The sequence below is a fragment of the Alligator sinensis genome, unplaced genomic scaffold, assembly GCF_000455745.1.
Source record: "Alligator sinensis unplaced genomic scaffold, ASM45574v1 scaffold1339_1, whole genome shotgun sequence".
NCBI lineage: Eukaryota > Metazoa > Chordata > Crocodylia > Alligatoridae > Alligator > Alligator sinensis.
In genome coordinates this window covers 99903-127333 of record NW_005842490.1, presented here as the reverse complement: position 1 = coordinate 127333, position 27431 = coordinate 99903, and the positions used below count along the sequence as shown (strand labels likewise).

Here is a 27431-nt window from a genome sequence, read left to right as displayed (position 1 = left end):
CTCACCAGGGCAGTGGGGAGCTCGCAGCAGCAAGCAGCTTTCCTGCATGGCCCTGCTCTGCCCTGCAGAGCCAGGTTGCGCCCACTGAGCTGCAGAGGCCCCAGGGGAGGGCAACAAGGCAGGAGCCCGAGCCCGCAGCAGGCAGCCCACACTGTCCCCACCCCTGCCCTGATCTAGGGGACACGGGTACCCCTTGCCCCCCGGGAGTGTGCACAGCAGCAAGGAGCCACCCCCCCACCTCCCGCACAAGCCCACAGCAGGCAAGCAGCAGGCAGCAAAAGTGGGGAACCAGGCTCCGTGTTCAGCTCCATTGCAGCAGCTGTTTCCTCCTGCTGGGGGGCTGTGGGGGAAGTGAGGGGGCTTCCATTTTAATAACTGATTTTGGTAGGCAGGCATTAATCAGATAATTTGAAAGTTTTTATCAGAGAATTTGTGGGGGGTTTTTTAATCAGGGATACCAGGATTCCTGCAGCTAACACTGGCAAAGGAGAATCAGGAAAAGACAGCTTGCAGGACACCATGGGGACTATGCAAGTTTAAATGGATGCCCTTTGGGCTCCAAGGAGCAGCAGCCACTACTCTAAGTGTTATGAATAAATTACTGACACCACATCAGGAATATGGAGAAGTGTATACAGATAATGGGATTATTTTTTTCAATTAGTTGGGAAGATCATCAATGAGTGGTCAGGGTCATACTTCAGAAACTGAAAGATGCTGGGCTCATGGCAAATACAAAAAAGTGAATCCTAAGGAAGGAAGAGACCTGATACCTTGGATACCAAGTGGGCCAGGGCCAGGTATGCCCAGTTATGTACAAAGTGGAGGCTCTGAGGACATGCCTGCAACCCTCTATTATCTGTTCAGCTGAAGTCTCACCTTAATCACAGATCACATAAAAACATCTACAAATAAAAAACAATAGAAACGAATATCTCCTTAGCTTCTGAGTTAGGGTGTGAGACAGTAGGACAAAAGGAATACAGGGAATAAGGGAGTTATATGTATTATATATATATATATATTTTTTTTTTTTTTTTTTTACATATATATATATCCTAGCTCATCTTGTCTTCATGGGTGGCGTTATGGGATAAAACAAATAAGACATAAAATGATGACAAAGATAAAGTGCATTATTCCCTTAAGGAAACAATGGGAAAGTGAACTGCCTCCGATTGGGCTAGTAAACTTTAGTTTTCCCAGTATAAACCTAATAGCAAAGTGGATAGGAAAACCTGAAAGATGCCAACCAGTACAGAAAGGAGTCAAGCAGGTTGTCAGTAGAAGCTCCAGGGGAATTCTTGACATGCACTTAGTGAAGGAAGAAAGGGTTTCTGCTTCTCTCAACCAGAGATGAAAGGAACTGGACAGAGGGAACACAGAGAAGCTTGCAAAGACTGAGGTGCAGGCAACAAACCTTCAGGTGAAATAATAAATGCTTCCCCCACTTTTTTTAAAGAAATTGTTTTTGAGCACTTTAATCCCTAGGTGTCATGAAATCTTAGAGTAAAAATGCAAGATACAGATGGGCCTTTCTCTCCTTCTTATACTCTGCACGCCCCTTCACAGCATCTGATGATGTAAGACTGGGTTCACAAAAGCTATAAATAATATATATATATATATATATATATTAGCCTATAAAGGTTCATATCTATCCTGCCTTTTGACTGACTTAGACTAACATGGCTAAGTACCACTCTCTGACAGCTCGGCCTATCAGATTAGCACAACAAATAGGCAGTCAGAGGGCACATCTACACATTTATTAATGCACTCTAGATACTGAGTGTTTAGTTTAGTACTTTTTTTAATAAAGTACTAACTAAATGTGCAGTACATGCTACTCCACAATGTTATTAGGCTAATGCACAGTAAGCATCTCATGTAGACATGCCCAGTGAACCTTTCTAGAAGTGGTAGTACAACCATGTGGTAGCCCCCAGAGCAGGATGAAAGTCACTTGATGTGCCCCAACAAGAGACATTAGAAGGGTCCAAAACACAGCTTCCCCTATATCTGTGACTAGGAGTATGATGGATCTAGAGATCCCAGAAGTGAGAACTGCTCAGGTAACTGCAGCATGTGCTTTTGACCTATACCATAAGTGGTTCCAAATTTTATCTACTGTCTAGGGGAAGGAGGTTCTCAGTGATGGCTCAACAGCTACCACTGAAGTCAATGACAATTGACTTCATTGACTTTCATGTGAGGTAGGCCATGTTCACATAGGCCAATATAATATTAAGTGCTACTGAAACTCTAGATAACTCTGCAGAACCTAACATATAGGGTATGAGACACAAGCCAGGATCAAAAGGATTATTCATTATACTGTCTGTCAAATCCAGAAGCAAGAGGTACCCAAAATTGAAGATGGGGTTTGACTGTAGATTCTTGAAAACTTAAATGCAGAATAAAGCACAATTTGTCTCCACCCACATTGACCAAAATCCTTTTCAGCCTCAGCACAAATAGCTTTCTAAAATGAAATCAAAAGTGCACATCTGCATTATTTTTAACTGAAGATCCATATGTTTAAGTTTCTTTTTAGGCTCTAGCACTGAGAGATTAACAGATAGTGCTAATGAGCTCTTTGTCAGAAAGAATGTGAAGGATTGAGGCACAGTCAACAAGACCTTTAACTACTAATCTCCGTTTGTCTTGATATAAGAAGGAAAGTGGGCTGGTCAACTCCCAGACAGAACTTATACCCAAACATTATGGAAATGTGCAGGAAGAGATAAAATATTCCTATGCTAACATGATAATTTCTTGAACCCCTTTGAGTAGAACATGAAGAAATTGAATGGGAAGTTAAATTATGAATGTCTAGGGACAGAAATCTCATGTTCTGATGTTCTTAACAATAACAAAGGTAACTGATAGCATAGAGCAGGAGAGAAATTAATGTTAGAGTATGAATGTTTGAATAACAGCTTCTGAACTGCAGAAGTAGAAGTGAAGCAAAATAAGATGGGGTAGGTAAGTAATGAATACTGCATGAATAACAAATCTTAAAGGTACCATACTGTGTTGATGAAATAGCTCACAATCCAACTTTAAAAAATATTACAGCTAATGGCTCTAAATGCTTCCACAGCTCGAGCCATTTTTTTGCAGCACTAAAATGACTTAACTTACTTCACCTTGCTAAGCAGCTAGCTCTGCTTACTAGCACTTTTGGTAGGTGAAACCATAGTTCTACGCATTTCACTTCTCTTGCTTGAGGAAGTCATTCCCCCTCACACCCAAACACAAGAACTATAAAAAATCATAAGAATTCAACATAGAACAAGAGTGGATTAAAAAAAGTTTGACATAAAATTCCTAGCAATTATCTTTCAATTTCTTATTAAAAAATACAATTTTTGATTTATTTTTTATTAGAAAAATGTGACTTCATTTGCTACCTTAAAGCAAATGAGAGAACTTCTTTTTAGAAGGAATGGCTTGTTTGATGACCATTTTGCAAGGGGGGGATGCCTTTTGATATGTTAGGTCTTTTCCTTACACATAAATCACTACCCTGAGATTAGTGCCACATTCCAAAGGACGAACACTTTAAAAGAAATCAACCACTTGAAAAATATACATATACATATAAAAGTTTATGTTATATAAGTTTCTTTTCAGAAAATTTCTGTTCCTGCTTGAGTTACAAGTAATACAATAGCACATCATCCTTTCAGAAAAAAGAGGGGTCCCAGAGCTCAAAACCTCATTATATCCTTTCCCTATAAAACTGTGCCAGGAGCTGTAACAATGGCACCATTTATACCCTGGGTCAGAAATGAGATTTTTTTGTCTTCCTTGTTTCATGAATTGAACTTCAGGAGCCGAGTGCACTAGTTCTATGTTGTACTGAAAAAACTTTAGGTAGCTCCCATCTTCAACTACAAATAACCAGGGACCAGGGAGTATTTAAAATTGCTAAGGAAGCAGGTTTTATTGAGGGAGGGTATGAAGAGCTAGAGAGAACCTCTGAGAAGCTGAAAAGTCTCTACAGAGGCTTCACAGGCTTCTGACCTTCATGGAATGCAGCTTGTTTACATGGTGAATAGAAAAAGTACACAGGCAATGTTGTAAGGCAGTAACAGTTGTGCAACTGTATAAAATAATCCTGTGAGCTTGTTTAAATACACTATTTGCCTAATAGCAGTACATAAGATGCAACCATTTCAAATTCTTAAATTTGTTTTGGTTGATAAAGTATTTAGTGGTCTTTTACAATTTTGAGAGTAGGTTCTGTGCCTCCTGTGTTCATCTTTTTCCTCCTTATGATCAAATAAAAGAGGGTATTTTTGCCCACAAAGGGCAAATCTACACAAGATGTTTTACTGCACAGTAGCTTAGTTTACTGTGCATTAAACATGTGTGTCTATACATGCACACACCTCCTGGGCAGTAAACGTCACTACTCACAAGTAAATTTGCTACCTACAAATGCAAGTAGCAAGCTTACTCACAAGTAGTTGCTGCACAGTAATGCACATGTAGAAACCAATGGGAAGCAAACTTGCTCCTGGTTGTTATGGCATGGGGTCCCTAGAGGTGGCCATGATGCCCCTAGGGGCCTGTGACCATGCCAGCTCTGCCCTGTGAGTACCTGCTCCTCTTGCCTGACCTGTCTTATTGGAATAGATAATAAAATAGGGAGGCTGCCTTCAAGTTTCTGCTCAGTCAAGCAGATGGACCCCACTAAAACCCTGCTGGTTCTATGACCTCTTGTTGGGTCCTGTGCTAAGTAGGTGCCTCAGAGGACACCCTAAGTCTTAAGGGCTAGATTCATGGCTCCAACACTGCCCCTTTACCATGCCCTATGCCTTGCAGATGGTATATTAATGTTGTCCCCGTAATGAGGTCTTGGGCCTAACTTGGCTTGCCCTTTTCTTCGCACCCCCTGGCCCTGAGCCCTCTACAGCCCTTGTCTCCATGCCCTCTGGTGCTGGGCCATCTACAGCCCTTGTCTCCATGCTCCCTGATGCTGGGGTCTACACCATAGTCTGCCCCAATGAGGCCTCTTCCTCTCCAATAGCCTCAGCCTGGTCCACCAGTATAATTAACAATGGAAAACACAAGCCCATGGGCTAAAACGCAACAACAATACCCATAGGGTCTACATTCTATCCCTTTTAAGAAGGCAAGCTTCTCTCTCAGTATAATATGCCTTCTACCCACCAGCACTTATGAGCTCTTATAGCCCATTAATCCTACCAGCAGCAGAACAGGCAGTTAAGTATCTCCAAGTAGGTTTCTCGACAAGAGCTCCTTCCCCCTTGGCTACTGCCAGAGAACTAACTCTGCTATCCCCAGTTTGGGACTTATATGTACCCAGGGCCCTACTTCCTTCTGGTCAGCTGACTGGATGCACTTGCCAGCTAATGCCCTGCCTCCCAGGCAACCCACAGTTGCGGAGCTCTGCCTGACTCTCAGGGTTCTCCAGCCAAGCTGCTTCTGCCCTTAAAGAAGGAGGCACACTTTAGTGCCCTCTGACACTGGCCAGCCCTGATACCAGGGGGCCAGCTTCACTACAGCCTCAGGACCCTGCCCTAGGACTGTTGGGAAGGCAGGGGCACAAGCATCTCTGAGTCCCAGTCATCTGGGAGCCCTGCACCCACCATGGGCTTGGCAGCGGTACATGAGACAGACTGGCCTGCAGAAGGAGAAGGGGGGAGCAGGGTCTGGAGCCATGGAAGCAGGTGCTTGCAAGATCCTGGCCTGGCTTGGCCTGGCCTGGCCTGGCCTGGCCTGGCCTGGGAGTGGTGCAGGAAAGGAAGGCTGCCTATGGCCAGCAGCCCACTGGTCCTTGGGGAGCGAGAGGGAACAGGGGGCTTGGCCAGTGGCCATCTGGGCCTGGGCCTGCCTAGCCAATTTACCATTGTCCCTGGGCACCTGTGCATGTGTGACTCCTGATCAGAGGCCAGGCAGCACACAGGCCCCTGGTACAGAGCATCTTATCTCAGAAATGTTGCAAACTTACACAAACAGCTTCTTTCACATGGCTTTGCAGGCTCTGAAGCTGCATGCAGGAGAGATGCTGCAGTTGGTAGCTGGAATGCAGCCTCAGGGTTCCCTCTGCCCATAGCTGGGGCCCTGTGGAAGTGCCAGCTTTCACAGATTCACAGAAGTTTAGGGTCGGAAGGGACCTTGTGAGATCATCAGGTCCAGCCCACCTACTCTGGGCAGGAAAGACTGCTGAGGTCAAATAACCCCAGCAAGGTATGCAACCAGTCTCCTTTTGAAAATCTCCAGGGTAGCTTCCTGTACCACCCTTGCTGGTAGTCTATTTCAGAGTCTGGTCACAAAAAATGAAGAAGTTTTTCCTTATATTCAGTCTGAAACCTTCTTCTAGGAGTTTATGACCGTTGTTCCTCGTTTCCCCCTGGGACACTTTGGTGAATAGTTGTTCGCCTAGCCCCTGTTATATTTTTAAGCTGCTACCAAATCCCCCACAAAGTCTTCTATTTTCTAGACTGAATAGTTCCATATCGTCCAGCCTTTCCTTGTATGGCTTGCTCTTCAGGCCTCTAATCATATGAGTGGCTCTTCTCTGGACTCTCTCAAGCTTCTCCACAGCCTTCTTGAAGTATGGCACCTAGAGCTGGATGCAATACTCCAGCTGCAGCTTCACCAATGCAAAACAGAATGGGAGAAAACTTCCTTAGTTTTGCTTGAGATGCACGCCAGCATATTGTTGATTCATGCCAGCGTATTGCTAACTGTAGCATCACACTGGTGAACATATTCATTTTATGGTCAATTATGACCCCCAGGTCCCTTTCAGATATAGTGCTAGCTAGAGTAGCACCACTGAGCCTGTAAATTTGTTGTGGATTTTTTCTCCTCAGATGGAGCACTTAACAATTCACAGTGTTGAAGAGCATCTAGTTCTTGTCTGCCCATCTAACTAATCTGTCTAGGTCCTCCTGGATCATCAGCTTGCCCTGATGTGTGGTCACACTTCCCCACAGCTTAGTGTCATAGGCAAACTTTTCCAATGTGCTTTTCACTCCCACATCCAGATCACTGGAATAGACTTCTTCTAATCTGTCCACATCCTTCTTGAAGTGTGGGACCCAAAACTAGACACGGTACTCCAGGTGAGGCCTCACCAGTGCAGAATAGAGAGAAAAATGACTTTTCTTGATTGTAAGTGACACTCCTGTTAATACAACCTAGTATTCTGCAGGGGTGGGGGTGGGGTGTTGTTTTTTGCTACAAAAGCAAACTGTTGACTAACATTCAGTTGCAGTTCACTGTAACCCCCATATCCTCTGCAACACTGCAACCAAGCCAATCTGTAGTTGTTGATGAGGTTTTTCTGTCACAAGTGCAGGACTTGTTGAATCTTATCTCACTGATTGTGTACCATTTCTCCAGTCTATCCTAGTCATTCTGGATTCTACCTCTGCCCTCTAGAGTGTCTGCAATTCCACCCAATTTGAAGTTTTGTATATACCTCACAGCATATCTATGTAGCCTGTATCTAATCTAATCTAGTCCTTAGCTAGTTAATGTATAGCCTCTTCACACACACTTTCCATTCCAAAACATTTGTTTCCCAAAGGCTTCTTGCACCTAAAAGTGTTTATGGTGAGCACACTTTCTTAGTCACACATGCCCCACACCTGCCTGGGGCAACTTTTGGTACCTGCAATCCTTGAGTTTTTCCAAGAAAATGAACTGTACTATAGCATTACTAATTTTCAATCCTGTGATTGAAACTGCCAACTTCAAAGGCTCTAGCCAACAGAAAAGTCTGTTCCTTAGATGCTGCCTATATACAAAGCCTTTGACCACCTTCATTTTTAACTGAAGTTGGGGGTTGCTGAAGTAACAAAGAAAAATAAATATAATTGTAAAATGTAAAATATACCCTAGGGTAGAGATTTTCAAAGTAGCTAAAGGAAATTAAGTATCCAATTCTCAATGGTTTTAGCTACTTCATCCTCCTTTGAAAAATCTCATCATAGAGCCTTGGGGCAGCTAAGAGATTTTAGATCAATAAAAACTGAATTTGACAGCACTTAGAGGCATCTGTAAGGAATGAATGAAATCACAAAACATCTGGAGATGTATGAACTGAAGGAAGTTAGTTAGCCTCATATCAAAGTGTATAAAATCATTGTATCTGGCAAATCCAGTAGACTATTTGAGGAGATAATACGAAAGCAGACAGGTGTGAAGCAATTAACATAACCTACTTTGATTATAAAAAGGCACTTGACAAATTTCTATAGACCAGACTAATACATAGTTTTAGCATCTTCAAATGCATAAGGAATTAACTACATTAAATATATAATGATAAAGGTAAAGGGTAAAAATGATTGTGACATAACATATCATGGCAATAAACACAGTGATAATAAAAAATCACCTTGTTAGCTACCATTAGAACACTGTAACTGCATTTGCCAACTTACCAAATCTTTTCCACCTAACCTGTTTCTCTTTATAAAGTCCCCATTGACTTAAATCAGCATTGAATAAAATCATTAATTATTTTTCGGTTGCTCATCCCAATGATATCCAAGCGGAACAGGGCATATTTGTGGTATTGATCCTGAATAGCAGGCTGTTTTTTTATGATTTCCATGATTGTTTCTGTTTACCAGATACAATACCTAATCCTGTCATGTGCCATCTCTACTTTGTGTGGAATATTTACATTACACGGCAGTAGAAGAGAAATGTAAAAAGATCTAGACAATGGCAACAAGAATAATATGAATTAGCATATGCATGAAGCCTTAAATATTTTTTTTAAATGCCACAGAGAAACTGTTCTTGTCGAGAAAAGACAGTTTAGAAGGAATATAATTGAAACTCTCAGGATTCTAAAGGGGTTTGTATGATAAAATAGCTGAACTAACATTTAACTCCAGGCCTAAGTACAGAGGTTCAAAAAGCTCAAGGCAAAATTGATTCAATCACCACAGGTTTTTCTAAGCTGTGTAGATTGAATTGATAAGAAACAACTGATGTTCAGTGCTTAGGTGGTCAAGACAGGCAGAAGTCTGCAATGGCTGAGGCCAGAAGTCTGGGGGTTCTCCTAAGGCTGCTGAAACCAGCTCAGTCACAGCCCAGGCCTGACTGTCTGCTGGCTCTTCCCTCTACCACTGCTAACAGGTGGGGAGATGTGTCCATCACTCAATCTCTCCACAGCCCCTGCCTTTGATGTGGGGAGGAATGCACTGCCCAGGCCAGCAATGCTCCCCCTCCAGCCAGGGTCTGCGCAGGGTGGTGACAGCCCCCACCACCACAGCTGGAGCAGGACTGGGATCATCCCAACCCCACCCCGTTCTCAGCCAGAGGTCTCTCAGGCAGGGGTGGGGGTGGGAATGCACCCTCCCTGGCCTGATACCAGACCCCCACCCAGGGTCTCCCTAGCATTGGGGGGGGGCCTCCACCAAGGGGATTTTTGACCTGCCACACTTGGAGCTGGGCTGGGATCACTCTAGTGCTGCCACCTCCTCAGCTGTTGATCTCTGAGGAGGGGGCAGGGTGTGGTTACCAACCCTTAGCCTGGCACGAGACTCCCACCTGGGGTCTTCCCAGTGAGGGTAGAAAGCCTCTACTGGGGGGGGTTTCACCCCACTGCACTTAGACTCAGGCTGGGATTGCCCTAGCCACACTGTGGGGCTGGGGGAATTTCAGCCTAGCTCCAAGCTGCTGGGGAGTGAAAAGTTTCCCCCATAGGGGCTTTTCCTTCCTCTCCAGGCAGACCCTGGATGGAGGTCTGATGCTGGGCCATAGGGGTGTGTTCCCACCATCCAGCCCCCATCCCCAACTCAGCCTCAAGCAGAACCTGGGTATAGGACTGTGGTGGGAGGGTGGGGTTCCCATTCCGCATCCCATCCCCTGAGAGCAATGGCTGAGAAGGGCGCAGAGCTAGGGTGATTCCTAGCAGCAGGGCAAAAAGCCCACTCAATGGGGGCTTTCCCTTAGTTCCAGGGAGACCCTGGGTGGGTGTCCAGCACCAGGGGTTCCCCCCTCAGAGACCAACAGCTGAGGAAAGGGTGGGGTGGGGCTGGGGCAATCTCAGCCCAGCTTTAGCTGCAGTGAGGTGAAAAGCCCTTCCCCCCAGGAGGAGCTTAAAACCATGCTGGGCAGACCCAGCTGGGGGTGGGGGGGCAATGCCAGGAGTGGGGAGGGTGCGTTCCCCCATCACAGGCAGATGGCTGGGGAGGGGACAGGCCTGAGTCTATCCTAGCCTGGGTCTCTGAGTTTCTTGTGGGGAAGGGAACAAAAAGTCCCCTCCACCAGGGCTTTTTTCCCTCTTGCTTTACGGACAACACTAAAAAACCCTAGGGTGGGGGGTCTGTTCCTTTGCCCAGCCCTGGTCCCACCAGGCTGACAGGCAGGAAGCAGACTTTACTGCCTCAGCTTTGACAGCTGGGGGCGGAGCCACCCTTGCTCTGTCAGACCAGACAGCACAACCCAAGACTGTGCAAAACACCCTATAGGTTGGGGGTGACCTCCTCAGCAGCTCAGCAGCTGAGAGGGATCTTGGAGTCATAGTTGACTCCAAGATGAACATGAGCTGGCAGAGTAACGAGGCCATCAACAAGACCAATCGCACTTTGTTGTGCATTAGCAGATGCATGACCAACAGATCGAGGGAGGTGATGCTCCCCCTCTATGAGGCATTGGTCAGGCCACAGTTGGAGTACTGTGTCCAGTTTATGCGCCGCACTTCAAGGGGGGGACAGAGAATCTGGAGAGGGCTCAGAGGAGGGCCACTCGCATGATTAGTGGCCTCTGTAAAAGACCCTACAAGGGAAAATTGAGGGATCTGGATCTCTTCAGCCTTCACAAGAGAGGGCTGAGGGGAGACCTTGTAGCTGCCTATAAGTTTATCAAGGGAGGACAACAGGGAATTGGAGATGCGCTATTTACCAGAGCACCCCTAGGAGTAACTAGGAATAATGGGTGCAAACTAGTGGAGAGTAGATTCAGGTTAGACATCAGGAAGAAATTTTTTACAGTAAGGGTGGCCAGAATCTGGAATGGGCTCCCAAGAGAGGTGGTGCTATCACCTAACTTGGAGGTCTTCAAGAGGAGGCTTGATAGTCACCTGGCTGGGGTCATCAGACCTCGGTCCTCTTTCCTGCCAGGGGCAGGGTGTTGGATACAATGATCCTTTGTGGCCCCTTCCAACTCTACAATCTATGAATCTATGAAAACCCTGGGATGCTGAGGGACTGAGTTAACTTGCACTGGGAAGGGATCTGGGACAGAAATTCAATAAACTGGTTTGACCTAAATCATAGATTCATAGATCTATTAAATCAATTAATTTTTATACTACATACATCCAGGTTCATCTTAAACTGATTTTGGTCATTTTGAAACTGGTTTATGTGCACTGAACTTCTGTTCTGTTACAGGTTTAAACCAGTTTCTGATCACTGAAACTGGTTTATATGCAATTTCTGTCCCTATTCCAGGACTCAGAGGACATTGACTAAAAAAGGAAGGCGGCAAAAAAAAAAAAAAAAAGGCAACACTCTTGTACACAGAACATGAAGATGACCTTGGCAATGCCTTTCAAATAACAGAAAGAGAAGTAAGTATGCACATACCATTAAAAACAAAACATGCCACAGGCAGGTAATTAAAAGGAAAGAAAATTATAGTTTATCAAAAGGGACATGCACAAGTCCAGCTGTGACAAATCTATTTTATCTGGATTTGTCAGCCGTGGGGATTTGCTGTCAGTATGTATCAGATGCCAATAAACAGTGCTGAACACCACAAAGGGTAAAAACAGATTTCTCAGATTTTTTCTACAGCAGTCATTTCCACAGCACCTAAATACTTGTGCCACATAGATGGCGCTATGAACATCACAGGAACTATACGACTGCAGAGCATTCTCCCTGCCGCTAACCCCAAATATGGAGGGAACTCTTGACAGTTTTATTGAGTTTGCTCCCTGTCAGTTTTCCTGAGGCCCATAGTTAATAGCTCTTAGCTTTTTCTATGAAAATCTTTTATTTCCACAACTTTTTAACTAAGTTGTCAACTTTGTCTCTACTGACATTTGGCAAAATGTTGTTCATTGAGGTTATGAAAAGAAGGAAACTGAAATGATATTTCAGGGTAGGGAAGGAGATATATATCTCTGGAGGGGGAATGGTTATGGAACACACATCTTAGGAAAGCAGGAGCCAACACCTCCTGCTCCCTAAGCACGATACTGATTGTAACATATAATCATATTTCCAAGCTGAAAGACCAAGCTGTGTTGGGGTACATCTCTGGATCAGTTTTTTTCAGTCCTATCTCCTTAAACTCAATTTAGAGGGATCTATAAAGATATTTGCCCCTTTAAACTGAGTATTTGGGGCCAACCACCGAAAAGGTCTTTAGGTATTTTGGAAAATACAGCCAACAGGATATGGTTTCAAACCATTTGTGACAAAAATATACAAATAATAGGACTTGCTTCAAACAACATTTGAACCAACACTTGGAACCAGATTCCAAAGAACATTCTGCCTAAAGTGCATCTGAAGCAGAATTTAGATACCTATTTCTAAGAATACAAGTCACCAAATCTCTGCCTAATGCTCACATGCTTGAAAGAGTATAGGTAGGCATCTGCTTAAATTGTGTTAGCTGCCAATTATTTTCAAGCAGCCATCGTATCGTGATGGCAGATGCCAATTTCAGGCACTTTTTGCTCCAGCAGCAATTTTTTTTTTTGCTCCTCCTCACACCGCTCATTGTCTGAGAGCCCAGTGGCATCCTCACCCCCACTGCTTTTTTTTCCAGCAGCCATACGTGTGTTCAGCACCCAAAAATGACTGCTGGGGAAAAAAATCCTGCCAGGGACAGGGGGCTAATCTGAAGCAATGGGAGCTGGTGGGGGGAGAAGGGAATGACTGTAGGTCAGGCAACTTGTATAAAATGAACACCAGGCTCCCGATGCCCCCCCGTCCTGCTGCCTCCTGCCACTTCAGTTTAACCCTCCCAGGTCTGTACAACATGCTCCCCTCTCCCAACCAAGCATAGTACATTCCCCAGGGCCCCAGACTGGCTTAGCACCACAGCCTGCCTGACCAGCCAGTTTCCTCCACCACCAGTAGCCTAAATCAACATTTCTCAAGCTGTGGTTCACAATCCAAAAATGGGTTACAAAAATATATGAAAGGGTCACAAACAACCTTTGTGGATCAACAAACTTTAAAAATGGTTTCACCTTTAAAGAAGAAAAATAGGGGAAACTGTGGCTTTTCTCTTGCAGGCTGGCAGAGTTCCAGTCTGCAAGGGGATGCTTGGAGGCCCCCCATACCCCACATACACCTCCCCTTGTCCCACACACCTCCCCCTGCCCCACTGGGGGTGGGAGGCAGCGGATTGAGAGTGGGGGTACTGGGTCGAGATTGTTTATAAATGGGTCCTGGTACAAAAAAGTTTGAGAGCCACTGGCCTAAATAAAAGCACATTCATACTTGAGAGAGTCCAAAGAAGAGCCACTCATAAGATCAGAGTCTTAAAAGGCAAGCCATATGAGGAAAAGCTAAGGGATCTGGGACTCTTTAGCCTGCAGAAAAGAAGGCTAAGAGGGGACCTGGTAGCAACTTACCACTGCACTAGGGGAGTACATCAAGAGCTCGGTGAGCAACTGTTCACTAGGTCACCTGAGGGGAAAACCAGGAGTAATGGCCACAAACTCCTGGAAGATCGATTCAGGCTCAACATTAGGAAAAACTTCTTCAGTCAGGGTGTCCAGACTGGAATAAGCTCCCTCCAAAGGTGTCATGATCACCTACCCTGGAAATCTTGAAGAGGAGACTAGACAGTCACCTTGCTGGGGTCACCAGATCCCCAGTTATCTTTCCTGTTTGGTGCAGGGGGCTGGACCCCATGATCTTCCGAGGTCCCTTCCAGCCTTACAATCTATGAACCTCAATACAGCGTTTAACTTTTATTGCCCAAGAATAATAAACAGGAACACAAGAGAATAAACAGTATTAACTTTCATTGCCTTACACATACATAAGCAAACTAAATGAATGAGTGAATTCCTTGACAATGGCCCACTGTAGCACAGGGCTGACTCGCTGCATAAGGGCTTCAGGGGTAGGTTCCTGTCCCCTTATAGCAACAGAAACCCCCCACATGATTTTACTTTGAAAGCATGCTGCACCCACTGCCAGTGACAGGTGACAGCGTGCATCTCTGAGAGCTGAACACTTGTCCATAAACAGAAATGGCACGCTCAGCATCCACGGAGTTGGTTGGGATGGTAAGGCGGCATTGTGCCAAGGCATACACATGTGGGAATTAGCCATAGACAGACTCCCAAAATACAATAACAATCGTGGGCTTCTGGCATTCCTTCACAAAGTTCACATAAACAACAAATTGAGAGTCCTGCTCCTTACCCCTAATCAATTTTAGTAACTGAGACTCAAAACTCACAACAGCCAACTGGTCGGGGTCAAAAATCCTCACAGCACTGAGGAACAAGGCTGCCAGTTGCCCGAATCATGGTGGATGAGCTGGTTCAGACCTGTAAAACTGGTGGGGTTTGGCAGCCACTGCCTAAAACACCTCTGGTCTTTGCTTGTTCTCCTAATGGCAAGTGGACAGCTGTTCTGAAGTCTTGTCTTCCATTCAGCTTATCAAATCCATCACCTTGCTATATGCTTGGTTGGTGGAAACCTGCTGACTTTCAAACAAGGTGAGGTCCATAAACCAAGTGGTACCTTCTGCCATGAACTTTACCTAATCCATGATGTGGCCCTGTTTCAGGAGTTCAAAGAGCTTGAGGATGCATTGTGTGCCTGGTGTGATCTCGAGTTCCTTGGACACAAACTGCTTGTACCACTGTATGTGTTTGGCATGGTACTGCCCAGCATTGAACCAGGAATTTCACCTACTCAGGACTAGCTCTGGTGCAAATGCCACAGTTGCAGGTAGCTTACCGGTTTGAGCAGCAATGGATGTAAGGTACCCGAGCTTGCGAGTTGAACAGTGCTTGAAAGCTGTCTTAAAGGAACTCACCAGGCTATCCACATCAGGAAACTGCCTCTGTCAGATGTCCCTTGCTAAGGACAGAATGTGTGCATTGCAGGTGACATGAATTACCTTGGGCATTACTCCATGGAGGACATCAGAGAATGCCTTGCTCATGTATACAGCATTATATTAGATAGAAAAGCTGAGATCTTGTTGAATTCCAAGCCATAGGTCACAACTGCCTTAATTATAACCTGCGCTACACTGGAATGATTGACAGCCTCTAGGTGGACTGGCTTGGTTTGAAAGACAGACAAGTTGCCATCTGTTCGGCTCCCAGGAACAATTAAAATGTGTAGGACAATTATCTTGTGTGTCGCTGGCTTCATCTGCCACTGTGGAGAAAGGATCATATATAGTCACTTCAACTTTTGTGGAGTGGACATGTAGAACTATCACTTCAGGAAGATATTCCTGGAGAAGGCTGTTGGCACATGGAAGACTTCTCCCATTCAGAACATTCTTCTGAAAGTAATCCTGTATTTCAGGGCTGTAAAGTTTCAGCAGAGGAATGTTTGCAGCTGTGAATGCCTTGACTAAGGCCAGGGTAACCTCTCAGACCACACTGATTTCTCTGTCTCTTAAACCCTCTTAAACATGGATGAGATTGTGGTCTGCCTCTTGTTCTGTCCCTCGACATCTGCAGCAGCCTTTCTCTTCAGGTGACCTTGTGATTCTAAGTGCCAATCAATACTGTTTTTTTCTGGTCAAATCCAGCGTGACATTACTTGCTGAACAGAACAATTTGCTATCTGCATGAAGAATGCCTTCAGGCTACTGCTTCACGTGATCCGGAAGTCTGGAAGTCTGGGTGAGGGTGATCCCCTGCCCTCCATTAATGCTGACTTTCTGAAGGAACATCTTGAGAAGCTGGATACCTTCAAGTCAGCCGGCCCTGACAATCTTCACCCCAGGGTACTCAAGGAGCTGGCGAGCATCATAGCCCAGCCTCTAGCACGGATCTTTGAAAACTCTTGGCGCTCTGGTGTAGTGCCCGAAGACTGGAAGAAGGCCAATGTGGTGCCTATCTTCAAGAGAGGGAGGAAAGTGGATCCGGCTAACTATAGGCCCATCAGCCTGACTTCTATCCCGGGGAAGATCTTAGAAAAGTTTATTAAAGAGGCCATCCTTAATGGACTGGCCGACGTCAACATCTTAAGGGATAGCCAGCACGGGTTTGTTGTGGGTAGGTCTTACTTGACCAATCTCATTTCCTTCTATGACCAGGTGACCTATCACCTGGACAAGGGAGAAGAGATTGATGTCATATATCTTGACTTCAAAAAAGCCTTCGATCTGGTGTCCCATGATCGCCTCTTGGAGAAACTGGCCAATTGTCACCTTGGGTCCTCCACGATCCACTGGCTGGAAAATTGGCTCCGGGGTCAGACCCAGAGGGTAGTAATCGATGGAAGTCACTCATCGTGGTGTCCTGTGACCAGTGGGGTCCCCCAAGGCTCTGTCCTTGGACCCATACTGTTCAACATCTTCATTAATGATGTGGACACTGGAGTCAAAAGCGGACTGGCCAAGTTCGCCGATGACACCAAACTTTGGGGCAAAGCATCCACACCAGAAGACAGGCAGGTTATCCAGGCTGACCTGGACAGGCTCAGCAAGTGGGCGGACGAGAATCTGATGGTGTTCAACGCCGATAAATGCAAGGTTCTCCACCTTGGGAAAAAAAACCCGCAGCATCCTTATAGGCTCGGCAGTGCTATGTTGGCTAGCACTATGGAAGAAAGAGACTTGGGGGTCATCATTGACCACAAGATGAACATGAGCCTGCAATGCGATGCGGCGGCTAGTAAAGCGACCAAAACGCTGGCTTGCATCCATAGATGCTTCTCAAGCAAATCCCGGGACGTCATTCTCCCCCTGTACTCGGCCTTAGTGAGGCCGCAGCTGGAGTACTGTGTCCAGTTTTGGGCTCCACAATTCAAAAAGGATGTGGAGAAGCTTGAGAGAGTCCAGAGAAGAGCCACGCGCATGATCAGAGGTATCTGGGGGAACGTTTGTTCACCAGAGCGCCCCAAGGGATGACGAGGTCGAATGGTCACAAACTACTTCAAGATCGTTTCAGGCTGGACATAAAGAAGAATTTCTTTACTGTCCGAGCCCCCAAGGTCTGGAACAGCCTGCCACCGGAGGTGGTTCAAGCGCCTTCATTGAACACCTTCAAGATGAAACTGGATGCTTACCTTGCTGGGATCCTATGACCCCAGCTGACTTCCTGCCCTTTGGGCGGGGGGCTGGACTCGATGATCTTCCGAGGTCCCTTCCAGCCCTAATGTCTAGAAATCTATGAAATCTATGAAATCCATGTGCTTTGATTTGTGGACTGTCTTTCCACTCATCCTGATCTTAAATACAGCAGTGCAGCAATTAGCCTGTGCAGCTCCACAGCTGGACTGCCTTTCTAGGCAGCCCAGGTGACAGCAGCTGCTTCTAGCTGCTGCTGCCAGCCCTGTAATAGCTACGGGGAACAGCATGCACAGCCCCAATCCCGTGCCCCCTGCACTGGCTCTGGGCTCACCCAACTGGGCTGAACAGTGGCAGTGTGGAATGGAAACTGGTGCTCAGCACAGGGCAAAAGCAGTCACTCCCCATCATCACTGCTGGCACTTCCACGTATAGGCAGCCAGAGCCCATGAGGGGCTACCCTCTATCTCCATTGCCATCACCACTGCCTCTAGGCTGCCAATGGGGCAGTGGCAGCAGTGCAGACACAGGGCAGCTGATGCAGGCTCTAGAAGGCTACACCAGGAAGCACTGAAAGTAGCCACGGAAAGGGGCTGCTTTTATCCCATGCTGAGCATCAGTTTCTCTCCCATGTCACCGCTGCTGAGACTGAGCCCCAGAGCCTGCTCCAACCTCACCCATCTGGGCTGAGCAGCAGTGACAGTGCCAGGCAGAAACTGTTGCTCAGCAAGGGGAGAAAGCAGCCCCACCCTGTCACTGCCACTGGGCAGCTGTCTGGAGCCTGCGCCCTGCTGGGCTGCCCTGCAACTCCATCACCACTGCCTCTGGGCTGCCCTGCAGCTGCTCCATAATGTCACTGCTGCCGTGTAGGACAACCCAGAGGTGGCGGTGATGGAGCCACAGGCCAGCTCAGTGTAGCACGGGCTCTGGGCAGCTGCATCAAAAACTGAGTGGTGGTGATGAGGGAGAGGTACCGCTTTCCCTCTGCGCTGAGCAACAGTTTCTGCCTGGCTCCTGCTGCTGCTGCTGAGCTCAGACGGGTGAGCCCAGAGCCAGCACGGGGCATGTCCAGGGGCAGCAGGACATATCACGGCCCAGCAGTGTGGACCAGGCATGGGCCATGCTGGGGCTGCGCACAGTTGGCAGTGGCAGGGGAGGTTCTGTAGGGCACCTAGGCTCTGGGCTGTTGCGGGGTGGGGGCAGGAGTGGGGACTGACTGGCTCGGGGGGCACATGCGGGGGCTGCCATGCACACCCCACATACCCTGAAATCCCCACCCCTACAGCCACACCTTCCCCCACGCACAATTGCAGACACAAAAACTGCACCCACTCATACCCGCACATCTCTGGGAGCAGCCCTGCTCACTGCTACATGCACACATCACACACCCACAGCCTCCCAGAAACCCCATATCCATCCACACCAGCACCCTCACATCTCCACAACTCCCATACCCACCCACACACATCCACACATACCCCCACAGTCCATACACACACACACACACACACAGCCTCCCACAAACCCCTTACCTACCCATACCCCCCACACCCTTCTATACCCCCCCACAATATACAAGAGTAAGACTTCATTTTGAGCTATTATGCAATCACTTCTATATATCCAACACAAACACACACAAAGCAGAACAAAAATATTTTTATAAATAAAATTAAAAAATATTATTACAGAAATTTTATTTTTAGTATATAATTTGGTGGGTTTTTTCCCCTGGTTTCTAGATGGCAAACCCCCTTCCCAAAAGAAGTACTTCTAGGAGCAAGGGGAGGGATTTACGGTGGCAAAGGTCAGAGGTTGGGGCGAGACTTCCGGTCCCAAGATGGCACCCAGGGAGTGGGACCACACCTCGACAGCTCACCAAAACTCATTAAGCAGCCCTCCAGCTGAAATAACTGCCTGCCCCTGATATAGAAGCTAGGTGCCTAACCAGTTTGACTTGGTTTGTCTTCCTGGGACATAACACTTATTTTTAATCACCGTAACACCTCACTGAAGGTACCTATAAGGCCAATCTGGATCTTTTTCTGCACTTAGGATAAAAATATGTTTGCTATACTAAAATATGAAATATATGATTAAATATTTAACATAATTGAAATAATGGAATCCTATATACAGTAAGCAGATACATAAGTTTTACAGATATTGTAAGGTTGTAGCCATGTTGACCTAAACACATAGGCAGACAAGATGCATTGGGTAGATGTGGTATCTTTTATCAGACAAACTAAATATTTAGAAATAAATGTTCTTTGCAAACTTTTGGGCATAAAACCCTTCTGCTGGTGTTTTATGTTCTCTCCTGGGTAGAATAGAAGCCAATGTGCAAAATGCAGGGCTGTGAAAATGCAAATGCATGGCAGTGAGGATCAGAGGGAATGGGGGACAACAGGTGTGAGACAGGTAGGTGGGGTATTTTCTACATAAACACTTGAAGTAATTCCACTTAACATGCATTTCAAAGACAACCACCTCTGTACACATCCCAGAATCTAACTTCTTTGCACATAACAGAAACATTGGGGTTTAATATAGGATGCTAAATTGTCTGTTAAGTTTTCTAGTTTGCCTATATAGTTAAATTTCCATTGTCAGACAATGCAATGCCTTTAAAGGACATAACACCGTGATTTGTGTGTTGAGAGAAAAAGAGTTTAATGCTTATATGATTGGTGCCTTAGATAGCACACTCCATACCTATTTATTTGTTTACTTTAACTTATTGCTATGGGCTCAGTGGTAGCTTTGCCACAATCGCTGTCATGCCCCTGAAGCAGACCAGAAGGCAGATGGTGACTCTCAAAGTCACCATCTGCCATCCAGGTTCTCCTTTGCTCTCAGAGGGAAGTACCGTCTGAAGCAGCCTTAAGCCCTTTCACTCCCCTTGCACAAGTGTGCAGGCTGGGTTACAATCTGACCCTATATTTCCAAACCAAAGGGTCTTAAATCAAATGTGATTATATGTGCTGTTAAACACAGACATTTAAATTATAACTATCCTACAGTATATTGCATGATGTAGTGCACAATATATATAATGCACATTTTACCTCATTTCTACCAACTTTTACCGGAAATTGTATGTGTGTATAGAGGGAGGAATTTAAAATAATTTCTTCCTGTAGTCTGCATATACTAAGAGAAGGTCAAACCCTGTATACTAGCTGCAAACTATAGACTTGTCTGAAAATGAAAATCTTTTATTTAGAAAACAATTACCTTTTATCATTCAGTGACTAAAGCTTTCATTGTGCAGAGCTAGATTGTCTTAATGGCACTGTCTGATAATTAAACTGATTGGAGTAAATTTTCTTCGTATGCAGTGACAAGTTTCTAATTGCCTGATTTCCTGATCTTCCCACTGGCTAAGAGTTCTCTGATCACTATTCTGGATGGAGTTAGTCATACCTTTTGTTTCAGGGCAGTTAAAATCTTTACATGGGTTACACCCCATTTATACTTTTTGCATGTGGGCTTCTGGGGCTTTTCAGAGAGCCTCTGTGACATGTAAGAGTTGAGCAGCTGCTCTTAAACCAATAGTTATTTTCTCTTTATGTCACTCTTGTTTTAAGATCTTGTTTCAAATACACATTGGTGGGTGAGTGGGTTGCTTTTTGATTTGGACAGCTCCTTTTGCTTCTTTCTCAGTTACTCCTCATTAGGTGTGATAGTCTTAATATACACTAGAGTTGTGCAAAGCTTCAGTAGTCAATCTGATTCAGAAGAGATTCGGCCTGATTTTGCGGCTAAATCTGCAAATCTCAATCAATTAGGGGGATCCATTAAAAAGTCCGAATCGAATCGGAAGCCTCTGAATCGATTCCGAGAGATTCAGAGAGATTCAGAAGGCTTGCAGCAAACAGAAACTGAGAAGAGGGAGGAGGTGGAGTGATCTTCCATATATGGAAAAGGCTGAGCGGGGGGAGGGGAAGATTACTCTGATATTGACATCTGTAGATGGCTAGTGACTGTGATCTTTCTCTGAGTTCCCTTCCAATCACAGTGCTCTGGGGGAAGGACGTAGAAAGAACATATAAAGCTGTGTCTGAAGTGATCTGTGCCTTTTGTGAGCTGTCTCTCTCTTGGAGCAACAGCGTCTGAAAGGCTCTGGCTTGCTAGCTAGTATCTTGCTCTCTAGTCTCTCTTCTTGTAACTTATATCCAATCCTTTCCTACTTACCCTTGCCTACAATCCCTATTGTTATCCCTCCATTCCTTTCAACTTATTCTTCCCCAAAAATCCTCTTATTTGTTCTTGTTAGTCTGTCTTGATTCTTTCCTCCAACAAAAATAAATCTGTGTTTTTCCTGACAGTGTGTCATCACTGTGCAGGAAAGCACAACCTATATCACCCACACATATTATTGCAACACACCAAACATTATGAACCATGCTGGAAAGGCAGGTGCCAGGTCTTCTGGCAGGGAAAGGAGAGTGAGCAGAGGGCAAGCTGCAAGTTCCCCCTGCCCCAAACATAGACACACCCTCTTTCCTGGCAGTGATGAGTCTTCTACTGCTAGTGGGAGCAAGGAGGTGGTAGCAGTGCCTGCACCTGCACCACCACCACTAACCAGCAGCAGCGTTACATTCTCCACCCCAATTTCAATTCCCAGTGTAAGCCTTCCACTTCCAGAGGAGAAGCTGGATCTGGAAGCAGAGGAGCTGAGGGCAATAGTGAAGGAAGTTCTGGGGAAGGAGGGGGAATTTGAGTTTGTCCTCCACACCCCTCAAAGTTCCCCTAGAGCCAGGTCTTCTTCTCTGGAAGGCACTTCGGTGGAGGTTGTGGGGGCAGGTGGCTCAGCTCTTCCTGTTGTTGTGCCTCTGCCTGGTGAGGAGAGGGATAAGGCAGGATCCCCACCCTCAACCCAGAAGCGGGTGGGTAGTGTAGTGCAGGATCATTTTGAGGTGCCAGATGATCCCAGGTATGCTACCTGCCAGCACTGCCAAAGGCATATCAGCTGGGGCAAGCATGTGAAACACTTTGTCACCACAGCAATGCTGCTGCATCTCTGGAGGCAGCACCCCCTTGCTCTTCCTCCTAAGCCTGGCACCAGCGGGAGCATGCCCAAAAAGAAGTCCCCCTTTCATTCCAAACCCCCATCCCCAAGAAGCAGAGGCAGGCCACCCTGGACCAGTGGGGGAAAGGCAGAGACAAAGGTGGGGGCATGTTCTGAAGGTGAGCAAAGTCACCCAAAGCACTGGGGAGATGCTTGCTTTGGATGGCCAGCCCTTCTCCTTTGTTGAACATCCAGGGTTCAGGCAGCACATGCCGCTTGTGGCCCCATCGTACCAAGTGCCTGCATACACCACCTTTAGCAGAACGGTGGTGCCCTCCCTGTATGAGGCATGCAGGGAGTACTTCAGGGAGGAGCTGCAGAAGGCAGGTCCACAGGTAGCCTTGCACTTCACCTTGGAGATCTGGAGCAGCCGGGGTAGAGATCATGCCTACCTCTCCCTCACAGGGCACTGGTGCAATCAGTCAGTGGGCTCTCCTTCAAGTAGAGATGATGGATGAGTCCCACACAGCAAGGGAAACCATGGTGGGCATGAACCGCATGGTGCAGGGTCAGCTCATTGGGCAGCGTGAGCTCACCCATGGCTTCATGGTCACCGGCAACAGAGCCAATATGGTCAAGGCGGTATGTGATGCCAACTTTGTTGGCATCTGCTGAGTGGTACACAAGTTCTACTTCGTAGTGAGGGACACCTTGGTTGAGGAGATTGGGATCAGCAGCCCCCTTGACAAAACTGAGTAGGATACCATCTCCCAGATCCTGGTGGTCCTCAAGCCATTCCTAGAGGCTACCAAGTGCCTCAGCGCTGGTGATGCCCTCCTTAGCCAGGTGATCCCCATAGTGAATGAGCTTGAGAATGAAATGGAGAAGTTCCAGGGGATTGATGTTCCTGGCTGGGGCAAGCTGCTTCAACCAGAGGTGCAGGCACTGATGAAACAGCTGAAGGAGGGCATAAAAAAAAATGGCTGGATCTGTTGTGGTCCAGTACAGTCCACGTGCTGGCAGGCATGTATGACCCAAGGGTGAAGGGGAGTGTCTGCAGCAGCAAAACTCTTGGTCACTGGGCGGAGGTGTTGTTGAACAGAGTTAGGGAGGCAGAAGTGCGGGGCAGAGAAAAATGGAAGAGGGGGATCCACTTTCCCGCGCCAGCACTCCAACCACAAGCCAATCTCTTCCACCACAGCTGTTGCCAATGTGGACCAAAGGCATGGCTTCCACGTTGGGGTCCAGAGGCACCAGACCCTATCATCAGGCAGGTAGCGCAGAGGCCTCAGTGGCTACCTAGCTCACCGAGGACGTGGAGCTGCTGCACTGTGACCCCTTGGTCTATTGGGCAACCCGCAGACAGGTGTGGCAGGATCTGGCCATGGTTCCCCAAGAACACCTGTCCTGTCCAGCAACCAGTGTTCCGAGCTAGAGGGTGGTTCAGCATTGATGGTGATGTTGTGCCACCCCACCGCACCTCCTTGGATGCTGGTTTGGTGGAGCAGCTGGTGCTCCTGAAGATGAACCTCCTGCTGCTGGGGTTCCCCAAGGTCCATGTGCAGATGCAGTGAGTGCCACCCTCCTCACTCCACACCTATTTGCTTTTTTATTTGTTTTCAAAACCTTGAGGTGCACTTTCACAGAAACCCCTGTACAGCTCTGCCTGGAACTTGGCAGGTCTCATGCCCTCAGAAGGGGCTACCATCCCTGATGTTTTCATGCCACTCTGCCTTAACACACACAAGTGATATGAGTTTTGCTTTCAACAGTTTGAGATGCACTTTCACAGAAACCTCTGAACTTATCTCTTTGTAACTTAACAGGCTTCGTGCCCTCAGAAGGGGCTAACATCCCTGCTGTTTTCATCCAGATCTGCAAAAAAATGACAAAGTTATAGGTATTTTAGTGATTCCCCATTATAGTCTTTGACCGACTCTCCGAATCAGCCAAATCAAATTGGGACAGTGATTCAAATCACTGAATCACTGTCCCTCTGAATCAGCCAAATCTGAATCTGAACCCAAAGCAAATACTTACTGCTTCACACAGGCCTAATATGCACTTATTTCTCTTTTTGACCATAGGCAGACAAGGTTCTCTGGATACAAACACTATCTTTTATTAGACCAACTAAAATAGTTGGAAAATTCTTCTTTGCAAACTTTTGGGTACAAACACCCTTCTTCAGGATGAGGAAGCATCTACAGTTGCTTTGTGCTCTCCTGGACAGGATAGAATAGAAGCCAGAGGCCAGTATGTGAGAATGCCAGCCAGTGAAAATGAAAATTGAGGTAGTCAGTGGGTGAGAAACAGGTGGAGGAGGAGGGGAATGTAGACCTGGTGATAAGATGTAACTGGTGAACAGTACAGAGGTTACTTGGGTGTCAGATATTAGGCAGGTTATAATGTGTCAGAAATCCAATGTCTATATTTAGTCCATGATTTTTTGTATCCAGCAGGTTAATGAAGTGAAGTTCATAGGCTTATCAGCAAAAGGTGTTTTGTAAATTCCCTTTGAGGATTAGAACTAATAGATTGGAGAGAGAGTGGTTATCTTGTGATAAATGTGCCCCCACTGGTAATTGGGTATTTCTGTCTTTGATAGATTTTTGGTGTGCATTCATTCTGGTATGCAGTTGTTGTTTTGTTTTCCATCTGGGCATTTGGTGCACTGGATGAGATCTATTACATTTCTGGAGGTGCGAGTGTAAGATCTAGGAATGCTGATGGTTCTGTTGTGGGGCATGGTTATTGTGGGGGTGGTAGAGATACGTTGGCAAGTTTTAAATTTCTTGTCATGACATAGTCTGGATCCATTTGGTGTGTTTTGGGCCGTAGGAAGTTTGCTTCTGGTGATGAGATTGGCGAGGTTCGTTGCTTATTTAAAGACTAGGAGGGGCGGTTCTGGAAAAATCTCTTTAAGAATTGGGTCTTCTTCTAGTATGGATTGCAATTGTTTGAGGATTTTCTGTATAGGTTCCAGGGAGGGATGATATCATAACTAGGGATCCTGGTTTTCTCTGATTAAAAAAAAAATCCCCAATTTTTAGATTGGTGTGCAATTCATGGGAATTTTCTTTCTGTACTGCAGCAATTCTTCACCTGGTATCCAGGTGGCTCTTTCAAAAGTGAGACCTATGTCTCTGGAGGAGTGTCCTTCTTGAGTAAGGACCCTTTTGAGATTTGTGAAGTGACGATCATGGGTATTCTTAGTGAAAATTCAGTGGTAATGGAGGGCATGGCTGTATATTAGGTTTCTTGGTGCGTTTAGGGTGATTGCTAGTTCTGTGCAGATATGAACATTGGTCTGTGGGTTTCATGTATATCACAGTCTGTATTTTACCATTCTGCATAGAAAATGTTGGTGCTGGAGTATTCAAGGGATAGTCTGATGGATGGGTGATGATTGTTGAATTTCTGATAGAAATCAATCAGAAATTGCAGGTTTTCAGTCCAAATGATGATGTCATCGATATATCTTAAATATAGCAAGGGTTTGATGGTGTAGTCCTTGAGGAATTCTTCTTCCAGGTGGCTCATAAAAAGGTTGGCATATTGTGGGGCCATTTTGGTGCCCACAGCTGTGCCCATGGTCTGGAAGAAGTGTTGGTTATTGAAAGTGAAGTTGTTGTGTGTGAGAATGAAGAGTATAAGTTCAGTACTATCTTTAGGTCTGTACTCGTAGTTGTAATCTTGCTCTTGTAGATATGTAAGGCAGGCTTGAATGCCATTCTGATGTGGGATGTTTGCTTTCTTAGCGAGGACATAATTTTTCTAATTGTTGCATTTAAGCTTTTGAAGTTATCTGACCTGTTGGTTGATGTTCTGGAGACTCAAGAAACAGAAATCTCATTGCTGATTATTCATTGACCCTTTCACCTCTGCTTCCCATAGGATCTCATGGAACCTGCAGCTGCATTACAGAAATGCATTTCCTACTTTTGATTGTAGAGAGTGCATCCCATGGTAAAATCATACTTGGAGAACCTACTTATGTGATGTCTAGAGCAGCAAAACTAAAAAAAAAATTACCTGAGTGACAAAAATGAGTCCTGAAGGGAGAAGGGTGTACCAAAGTCACCGATTCTTCTCACAGCTCAGTACCTGAAGCTAGGGATTTTGTTTACTAACTGCCCATGATGAGGGAGAAGAAAGGACACACAAGCCTTGTGTCGAGACTCAAAACTTCTGGTCCTAGGTATTCTACAGAACACTGAAGAAATATCCCCATCTGCAGTTGCTACTACATTGTTTTACAGAAGTTATGTCAGCTAAGCCTGGCCTCACATCTCTCCCAAAACAGTTTGTAGCATGCTGATAGTTCTAGAGTCACCCTGTTCTACAGAGAACTGGGAGTCAAAAAGCTGTGCCTGTGCATCATCCATGAATAGAGGTATATAGGACATGGAGGCAAAATAGATTATCTCCTCTTGTATTAAGCTTGCATCACACCCACACAAAATAATATGCTAACACTTCCTGGGATTGTCTACATTAGAAAACTAGAGTATGTTAGAACATGAATCATGTTCTAACAGGTTTGTGATGGGTAACACAGTGTTAAGCAGGGTAGTCAGGAACTGCCACATTGCATAGTCCCGGTCTACTCTGGGCTTGTCTACACAAGATGTTTACTGCGCAGTAGACATTAGCTGTGCAGTAAATGTCTCGGCATCTGCACATTTGCCCCTATGAGGCTGCAATAAACTAATTTACTCTGCAGCAGGATAGTACTTGAAAATACAGCAGCACACATGTAGATGCTAGAGGGGCTGACTAGGCCATGAGGGTACTTCAGTACAGAGACTGCCTGTTAGCAAGCCCTGCACTAAAGCTTCCTCATACCCCAGCCAACCCCACTGCAGCACAGTGAGCCAGGGGGAGCAGCCTCAGCTGACAGGCTGACTCCCAGAGCCCCCTGCTAGCCAAGGCTGCTCCAGACTGGTTCCACATGATGCATGTGAATAAACTGCAGTGTTTATTGCTCTGGAATTAATTGTTCCCAGGCGCATGTTCAAACAGCGTGCCCGGGAACAATTCACTACAAAGCAATAAACTCCACAGTTTATTCACACACCATAATTTCATGTGTAGACATGACCTTGGTATGCTAAGTTATGTCTGGCATCATATTATTTACCACAACTCCTTGGGAGTTATGTTC

General features: G+C 46.0%; 1 protein-coding gene across 1 annotated transcript in view; it reads right to left on the bottom strand.

Moving 5' to 3' along the window:
* Positions 1-27431, bottom strand: part of LOC102372414 (sodium leak channel non-selective protein) — a 324052-nt gene that overhangs the window by 225395 nt on the left and 71226 nt on the right. The window lies entirely within an intron of this gene.